Raw genomic sequence first — 10,012 nt, 5'->3', positions numbered from 1 at the left:
AAGGGGTAGTCATCTGTGGGCTGAGTGAAAACACTTGCCCATTCACAGGTTTCACTCGGCTATGAGAAAGGAGGTAAAGAGGCTAGGTAGCCTCCCTCCTTCACTCCCCTCTGGTTCAGAGTTGTTACTGAACCAAGAACTTGGCCTCAGAAGAAAAGAAATTCAGAGAAGTTCCTTTCTCCTCCTTCTTACCAGTGCAGAAGGTGGGGTACCACTTCAGGCTACATTAACCTGAATCTTGTATGGGTTGGCAAAACCACAGAAGTAATGGGAGAACATAGGCTGCCATACTTCAGTTACTGCCAACCCCTGAGTGAGAAAAACCGAACTGACAGCTTACCTTGTCTAACAGATAGTCTACACTACATACTCTATTGAAACAACGACTTCGCGAAACAGAACTATTAACATTTCCAACCTTCAAAGTCTTGTGAATGCAAAAGCCTTGTGAATGAGAAAAAGTAAATTATGGTGAAAACTGAGAGATGACTTACTAAGAACTACTATTTACTAAACAGCAAGGAAAAGAAAGACAGCAAACAAAAATATACTCAACTATACATAACACTGATATATGATTAAAGATGGTCACTAAAACAAAATGCCATCATTAAGAATAACAAAAAAAAAACCCTGCTTTGTGAGTGTTATTGCTTACAATCCATATAATTCTTGATATTGTGTTTATGATCCATATAATTCTTGATATTGTGTATAGTGACTTAAAATTTAAATGTAAAAATTATATGTAAAATGGCCAGCCACTTCATTGTAAAATTTTGCAAAATTGAATGAAACAAAGTTTGGTAAAAAAAAAAAAATCAGCTGTGAAGATGGCCTCAGAAAATAATTACCAATCTTGTAAAGAAAGTTCCTTATAGCATTGGTTTTATTCTGCTAAATGCTGTTAGTTCAGTGACACATACTTATCTATCTGCAGACTGTGCTTGTCTTAGGCTTATCTTTGTCAAGCACATGATCTAAAGCCCCTCAGTAATCATCATAATTCTTCAGAAAAGAGAAGAGCGTAGCATTTAATATATTGAATAAGAAAACTTCATCACACATTTCACAAATTGGACCTAAGGTTTTTATGAAAAAAGTTAAAATTGCAAATCTAAATGCATAGTGTTGAAGAAATTGCTGAGTCACTTCTAACTCTTGTTCTTAGCAAATAAAACATTAAATTGACCTACATATATATATCCCCTATAAAATAAGAAAATTACTAGCTAAAATCAATGATGGCATAAAGGGAGAAATAAATTTAAAGTTTCCCTGCATATTGTACTATACAATAAAAACCAGTTAATCAGAAAACAATAACAACATATAGTTAATTTAACAACCCCAGTTAGCCAGATTGTTCATTTTTATATTGATTGACCTTCTGTTATTTAAAGTTGAAGTTTACTAAAAGTGAGACATAGTATGTAGGAAAATTACTGCTGTCCAACTCACAAAGCAATGTGACCACCCTATGCACAAAAATGAGCTGACCGATAAATAAAATAACATTTATATTAAGAACAATCTAAGAAAACAGAATTTTGACTAACAGTGAAAAACTACCTTAACCTCTAAATCATGACCAAATTGTGTCCAAAATGAAAAAGTAAAATGGAGAATTAGAGAATAAATGTAGAAATACATGCAGTGAAATTTTTATATCAGAAAACCAAGTATCAAGAGTCACTATGAAATTAAAACATACAACTATAGAAAAATACTTAACCCAAAGGAAAGCCAGGCAAGGGAGTCCTTTTTGATGATTAGTCTGATAGGCGATGAATGTATAACGGTATTTCTAAGAATGAAGCAAATTTATACAATATGCAATATTTATTCTCAACTCCATCAATTGATAAGAAAGCTTCATTAATTGCATGTTATTTTTCTATCCAATGATTATATTTTAAGTATGTTTTAGAAATGAAAATTCAAAATATGGCAAAGTGCTTATAATAGGTTATAGGGTATAAAGTACATGTGCCTTGTTCATATTTCAAGAGCAGATGCGAATGACGACCTGCTGGAAAGTGAGAGGAAAACAAGAGAAACACAAACACCAGAATCAAACTGTGGCATTTAAAGTAAAGGATGTTTCCTTTAAAATATTATTTTGAAGGAAATTGTCTGCTCTTTGGAAATTTTTCACTTTCTTCTTTATTAATAGGAATAAATAAGCCTTAAAATTTTTCAAGATTCCCATTTACATCTCTAAATTTTATACTACTCCTGATCTCCTAATCAATTTTCACCCCTTATGCATGTTCTCCATCACAACCCTCACTCCAATCCATCCTTCACCTTATCTTCAACCCCCTACCTCTACCCCATCCTGACCTCTTCTCCATTCGCTTCATAACGCATCCTTACTTCATACTTTATTCTGGGTATCTTCTCCTTCTCTTACCCTCACCCTATTCCCCACTTTCTTCTCTTTCCATCTCTTTTTAGCTCACACCCTCTTCCTGATCTCCACCCACTTATGCATTCCTTATTATCACCCTTTACTTCAGCCTATTCCTGACATTCATTCCAACGCTCACCCTAATTTTGACCTCACCCATTCCAAGTATTACCCCATCTTTGACCTTTCGACTTCACTCCCCATCACTAATCTTAAACTCTCTTTCAATGTTGACCTTGACAGAAAAGGAGAGAATAAATACTAAGATGAAGACCGTGAATAACGATATTTATTTCCTGTTTATTGATTTATTAAAATAAAATTCCAAAGTTGTATTTTTTCCAGAATATATCAAAAATCCTGAATTATAACATTCATAATATCAATTCAGATAAGTCAAAATTATTGTGTCAAAATATGGGAGACTGATTACCATTTAGCCCCAAAAGAAATCCTTAATAAGGAAAATAAACTGGGTTACGCCAGCCTTTCAAAGATTATCAAAAACCATATAAATGTGATTTCAAGACCTGTTCCGCTTTATTTAAAAAAAGAAATTAAATGACTTTTAAAACATTTGCAGATTTTCCCCCATCTTTTGTATACTATTATAAAATACCTCTCACTTAAGGAAGTACTCATTTTAGGCTCTTTGAGTAAGTGAACAGATATCTAACACCAATTTCTTAATTTATATTGTAAAATACATTAATTAAAAAAGATAAAATATACACTTTGTGGATTTACCTAGAGCATATTTTTGCTATTAAAAAGAAATATTTTAAAAGTTTATTTTTTAAGCTGACTCACCTCTAGTAAATGTTATTACCTTTTGCAACCAATATCCATCTAGAAACCAAGTTTCCTATTCTTATACACATATTAGAATAAAATAAAAAATTATCTTCAAAATAAAATTAACTTTAAAAATGCAGTGACATTTAAAATTATAGTTAATATAATACTAAACAGTGTTAGAAATATCAGCTATTAATACTACTGATTTATTCCAAAAGCTGACAATCTTGAAGATAGTAACAAACTTTCATACCTTCTTCAGAAATTTACCTAGTCATTCAAAAATAAAATACACATAAATTGGATAATTTTCAAGTTGCAGAATTATAATGGCCAAAGCTTATTCTTTAAACCTAACATTTCAGTACTGTGTAGTAGGCGTTATTGCTAATACACGTGCAGTACTTGGAAGGATTTAAAAGTTTATGAAGCAGAAAAATGAATTAAACGTGTTATTGATTTGGAAATAAGCATTATTGTAAAAATTTGGTAATGACACCTCTACACATCGCGCCTTCTCAAACCTTTCAATTCATGAAGCTCTTAAATGAAGTGTTTCAGTTTGTTGTGACTATGGCCAGTTTGTTCAAGTAACTCCATAGTTCTCCTTTGCTACATTTATCACCAGTGATTAGAGAACAAATCTGCCTGTACTTGGGGAAAACAAACACTAGCCCTCAACTGCTCCAAGAACATCAGTGAGAGCTGCTGCAAAGCTGATGGGTTAAGTGTGTATTGTGGATTAAAAATGTCCACCTTTTGAAAATGAAGCACCTGACTTGGTTTTGTTTTCAAAGAAAAGGAAGGCAGTCAAGTACATTGGTATTGTGAAACACTTTCCATTTTACACTTACTCTTCATTACAGTTAAAAATGTGTATTGGCATTAATTGCTGGCCATTGTTGAATTCTGTCTCATTTATTGACTATCTATTGTGTTAGGTATAAACATTGTACCAAAGTGAAATTTTAATGTATTTGTGACATGTGTGACTTGGTCTATATTGTCTCTTTAAATAAAGTGTGGTGTAGATTGATGTGATGCATTTATTATTTATTCAGGAGTTGAATTATCACGACACTAGTACGTAGAATTGCTAGTGCTCAGTCTATGACGTTATCCTAAACTTGCAAAGCTTACAACATTTTTACTAAGCTAAAATTCTAATTAAGAATATTACAGAGGGGTTATGACAATTGAAACGCGTAGTTACTAAATTAATCTTATTTCTGTAGCAAAACTCACCAAACATTCATTACGGTTGTTTTCAAAAACAGACAAAAGCAAAATTACTTCTGCACCTGCTAAGTGGTACACCCGCTGCTTCTATTCTATGCTCATGTGTCCAAGAGTAGTACCATGATGTGGACATTTTCAGTTTTTGGATTTTCCCCTGTGAGTACGGGTGTACATATGTGAGTGCAGATGCATGCACATGTGTGACTCACAGAGAAACAAGAGTTGGAGAGAAATATATACACGATTATTAGCACTTTTTAAAATCATTGATGTATTGCCATCACAATGTATTTCTTATGTTTTTATTTTATTATGTTTATTGTTCAAATACATTTGTCTCCATTTTCCCGCCACCACTTTCCCCTGCCCCACACCCCCCCACCTCCCTCCCTTAAATCCTTCCCCACTTTGGCTTTGTCCATGGGTCCTTCATACATGTTCCTTGAGTTGACCCTTTCCTTTCCCCGTTACCCCCTCTTCTCTCTTGTTTCTGTTGGTTTCTTTTTTCTTTCAACGATGCATTTTTCTTAACACCCCAAGAGTATCACTTTATATTTTACAAGAGAATAACTGCCCCCAAATTATCCAATCTGCATTAGTCATGGTTGGTAACTTGTGGTTCTTAACTTTGGGCTGCTAAATTGGCAAGCACAGGAAGAGATATTTTGAATGCTGACTTTTGTATCCTAATCAACTATGAATAAAAAGAAAAAGTACAGCTAATCTCCAGACATAGACATTGAAAATCTTGGTTGGTTCGATGTATTTCGTGTGCTTAATTTATATGCAAAATCTCATCAAAAGTTCAGTTTTTCTTTTTTCAGAAAGTGAACTCTTTACACAAATGCAAACTTGATTAGAAACCTCACAAACTAAAATGCTAGAAAGGTTTGGTGCTACAGAAATAGAGATTAATTACCTTCCCCTCTTATATCTTTAAAACCAAATTTCAACTCCTGGATAATATTGGTTCTCCTAAATATTTTCAGCTTTGTATTTATACCACATTGAGACTTATACACTAGGTTATGTGAGCTGATTTGTGTTTTTTTCTCTTCTATGTCTTCAAGTAAATTGTAATACTCCCTCCAATTGATGCCATTTCTGCCATATTGCCTTGTTAATATTTTGTGTCTGCTAAAATTAATTGATGGTGAACTGTGTTGTCCTCATTAGGCATATATTTTTGAATACATTGCAATGATGTGTAAGGTGCACTGCAAAAATTGTTTAACACGTTAACTTGCTTAATATATATATATTTGGCACAATAGTGAAAAGAATATATTTCTTCCTAAATTGAAATTTGTCTATTGCTTTATGAGCTTTATTTGTAAACTTAGATTTAAACTTAGACTCCAATAAATGGTGTCATCTGCATTCAAATACTGAGTTTTCCTTTTTGTGTCTTTTAGAAACGGTTTACTTAGTGGTACACGCATCCCTAATTCAGATACCTTCAATGTCAGGCAGATTAAAAGATTATTTGATTGCTTGAAAACGTAAATCATACCCCATACAAAATAGTTCTGTCCTTTAAAAAATTGTCATGCAAATTTGATGGTACTACTTTAAATATTGTGCTCTTGATTGTTCAACCTAGCTGTATGTTAAAAAAAAAAAAAAAAGCTTATTCAACAACCTTGGGGTTTCTGAGAAATACAAACTTCTGTTACATGCCAGGATTCTGTCATGCATGGGTGGCCAGCTATAACATTTTTTAAAATTTGAGTATATTTGGTGTACATTATATTAGTTCCAGATGTACAATATAGTAACTTGATGTTTATGCATCTTTTTTTTAGATTTGCTTCTTTCATGATTTTTTTTAAATTTCATTTTTAAGGCATGTTTATTCTGTTACAATTGTCTCAATTTTTTCCCCCTTTGCCCTCCTCCACCCATCGCACCCCGCCCCCCACCACAGTCCATTCCCACTCTGCTGTCCATGGCCATGGGTCATTCATACATGTTCTTTGTCTAGTCCCTTCCCCTCCTTTCCATCACTGTCCTCCTTCCTCATCCCCTCTGGTCACTTTCAGTCTGCTCCATGTTTCCTTGCCTGTGGTTTATCTTGTTCGTCAGTTTATTTGTTGAATATATACCACTTATAGGTGACATCATATGGTATTTGTCTTTCACCGATTGGCTTATTTCACTTAGCATAATATTCTCCAGTTCTATCCATGTTGTTGTGAAAGGTAGGAGTTCCTTCTTTTTTTTAAATCCAGATTGATTATATTTATTTATTTTTTAAATGTCAAGATCCATTATAAAATATTAAAAAATATAAATCCATTATAAAGTCTCAGCAATCAAAACAACATGACACCAGCACAGAAATAATCAAGTAAATCAATGTATTATAATGAACATTCTAGAGACAAACGTATTTATCTGTCTAACAATATTTGATTAAGTTGATATTTCAAGTCAATGGGTAAAATAAGGCTTATTCAACAAATAAGGTGCATGGACCACTATTACTTCAAATAAACAAATATAGAGCCCTATTTCACACATTATACCAAAAATATTCAGGTGAGTTAAAAATCAGTGTGTAAAATCCAAGGAGTTTTTGGAGAAAATAAAAATAATATTTTTCTTACCCTGAAGTAACATATTCAAACCCAGAAGCTATAAAGTAAAATATTGACAATATTGTTCAATATTATAGTATATATTGAACATTTAAGACTATATAGTAATATACATATAAAAAAAGGTGAAGGACAGGTAATAAAGTAGGAAAGTATTTGCGACACATCTAAAAAAAATTAATAGTTTTTTTCTTTTTTTTAGTGAAAAGATTCTACAAACATTTAATTAAAAAATGGATGGATAAAGAATACAAAGAAGTCATTTAAAGCTTTTTAAAAATAATAGAAATAGCAAAAAAATATACAAAAGCAGGTCTAGTTTCAATAAATAATAAAGTAATAAAATAACACATCATTGTCACAATCAGATAAATAAGTATTTAAAATATTTGTAATATCAAGTATTGGTGACTGTGAAAGGAACTGGGTATTCAGAGACTCATTTCTTCATCTTCTTAAAGCAGTCCCTTTAGCATATTTTGCAGTGCTGGTTTGGTGGAGGTGTATTCTTTTAGCTTTCTTTTGTCTGGGAAACTCCTTATTCCACCTTCCATTTTAATGGAGAGCCTTGCTGGGTAGAGCAGTCTTGGTTGCAGGCCTTTGCTTTTCATGACTTGGAATATTTCTCACCATTTCCTTCTGGCTTGCAGTGTTTCTGTTGAGAAGTCAGCTACTAGCCATATTGGGGCTCCCTTATATGTTACTACCTCTTTCTCCCTTGCTTCCTTTAGGACTCTCTGTTTGTCTTTGATCTTTGCCATTTTAATTATGATGTGTATCAAAGTGGGCGTCATTGGGCTCCTCTTGAATGGGACCCTCTGTGCTTCCTGGACTTGTGTGACTTTTTCTCTCCTCCAATTAGGGAAGTTTTCCATTATTACTTTTTCAAACAGGTTTTCTATCCCTTGTTCCTCCTCTTCTCCTTTTGGTATTTCTATTATACAGATATTATTACATGTCAGGTTGTCCTGCCTTTCTCTGAATGCCTCTTCATTCTTTTTGAGTCTTTTTTCATTTTCTTGCTCTTTCTGGGAGCTTTCTTCTACCTTATCCTCCAGCTCACTGATTTGATCCTGTGCTTCATCTCGCCTGCTTTTGATTCCTTCTACTGTGTTCTTCAATTCAGAAGTCGTATTCTTCATTTCCTCTTGCCTCTTATTGATAGCTTCTATGTCCTTTTTCATGCTGATATAGTTTGCAGTAAGTTCCTCATAGTTTTTCTGTAGTGTTTTGTAATTCTTTCTGAGCTCACTGAGCTCCTTTAGCTTCCTTAGAACCGTTGTTTGGAACTCAATATCTGATAGTTTACTTGCCTCTATTTCATTTAGTTCTCTTTCCAGGGATTCCTCCTTTCCCTTCGACTGGGGGGTATTTCTTTGTCTTCCCATTATTTGTGAGACTCTTCTCTTTTGCTTCTGCTTCTTAAATTGATCTGTCTTGATTTCTTGACTTTGTGGTGTGAACTTCTATGGTTGGGGACCGCTGTTTTTACTTTCTGGATCTGCCTCTGATGATTTCAGATGTTGACCCTGTCTGACCTTAGGCAGTCTGTTCGAGACTTCCAGGAATCTACTGTCTGTGGCTGTCCCCTTCAGCTGTTAATCTAGTCACTCCGCACTCAGCAGGCTGGCTTAGAGACACCACAGGGCAGGGCAGAGTCCCTGCTGGGGGTGGGGTTATTGGTCTTCTCACGCTGCTGCCACTCAGGGGAGTGGTCTACCTGAGCCAGATGGCTGCTGCCATATCGGGGAGGAGTCAACACTAGGATCCTGCCCGCTACTCTCTCCATTCTCTCCCGAAAGCCTCTGTCTCCTGTCTCTCCCCAACTCTCTGTAAACCACTCTGCACCCCATTTAACCAGGGATCTACTCTCTGAGTCTGACATTCTGCGCTCAGCAGGCCAGCTGAGAGACACCAGAGGTTGAGTCAGAGTCCCTCCTGGGGGTGGGGCTATTGTGTCCTCCCACACTGTTGCCGCTCAGGGGCGTAGTCTGCCTGAGCCAGATGCCTGCTGCCATATGGGGGAGGAGTCAGCACTGGGATCCCGCCAGCTACTCTCTCAGTTCTCTCCCCAGAGCCTCCTTTCCCAGTCTCTCCTCACACATCTCTAGCCTACTCTACCCCCACCTTTGCTGGAGACCAGGGCAAATGGCTGCAAATAAAACTTTATTTGTTGACCCCTTAAACAGCTCTTTGCACCTCTAGCTGCCCATCTCTGCCCGAGAGCGACCCTGCCGCTTTTTGCGGCTGGCTGCTATCTGTGTACTTTTGGGCTCTGGTGCTGGAGGCTGGGGACCCCCATTTATGGTTTAGACCCCACTCATCTCAGGGGGATCCCACTGGCCGTTTCAATATCCCTCTGGTGCTGCTCCCTGTGGGCGCCCCGCCTGCTTTCTCGAGTGTCTACCACACTCCTTACCAGTCAGGTTGTGCTAAAGCTGATTCTTCTGTCTCTCTGAGGTTATAAAAGGCTCCTCTCTCGCTATTGTTCAGTTGTTTGTTCCAGGTGATTTCTCCACAATTTACTTGGAATTCCAGGTTGGTCCTGCGAGGAGGTCAGTGTGACTTCCACTCACTCCTCTGCCATCTTGATTCTCCCCGATGTTTATGCATCTTAAAATGAGATCACATGAAGTGTAGCAATCATCCATCACCATGCAAACTTATGACAATATCATTGAGTATATATCCCTTTACATTTTTCACCGATCTTTCCTCCTTCTCCCCTCTGTCAACTATCATTTTAATCTGTTTCTATGAGTCTGTTTTTGTTTTTGTTTTGCTTGTTTGTTTGTTTTGTTTTTAGATTTTACATATAAGAGACACTAGTTGGTATTTGTCTTTCACTGCTTATTTTACTTGGCATAATGTCTCAAATGACAAGATTTTCTTCTCTCTCTCTCTCTCTTTTTTTTTTTTTTTGCTGAGTAATATTCCAGTGTGCGTGCGTGCGTGTGTGTGT

This window comes from Pteronotus mesoamericanus, unplaced genomic scaffold (genome assembly GCF_021234165.1).
Source record: "Pteronotus mesoamericanus isolate MK-2021 breed Mesoamerican mustached bat unplaced genomic scaffold, CSHL_Meso_final contig_177, whole genome shotgun sequence".
NCBI lineage: Eukaryota > Metazoa > Chordata > Mammalia > Chiroptera > Mormoopidae > Pteronotus > Pteronotus mesoamericanus.
Note: the sequence above shows the minus strand (reverse complement) of the source record.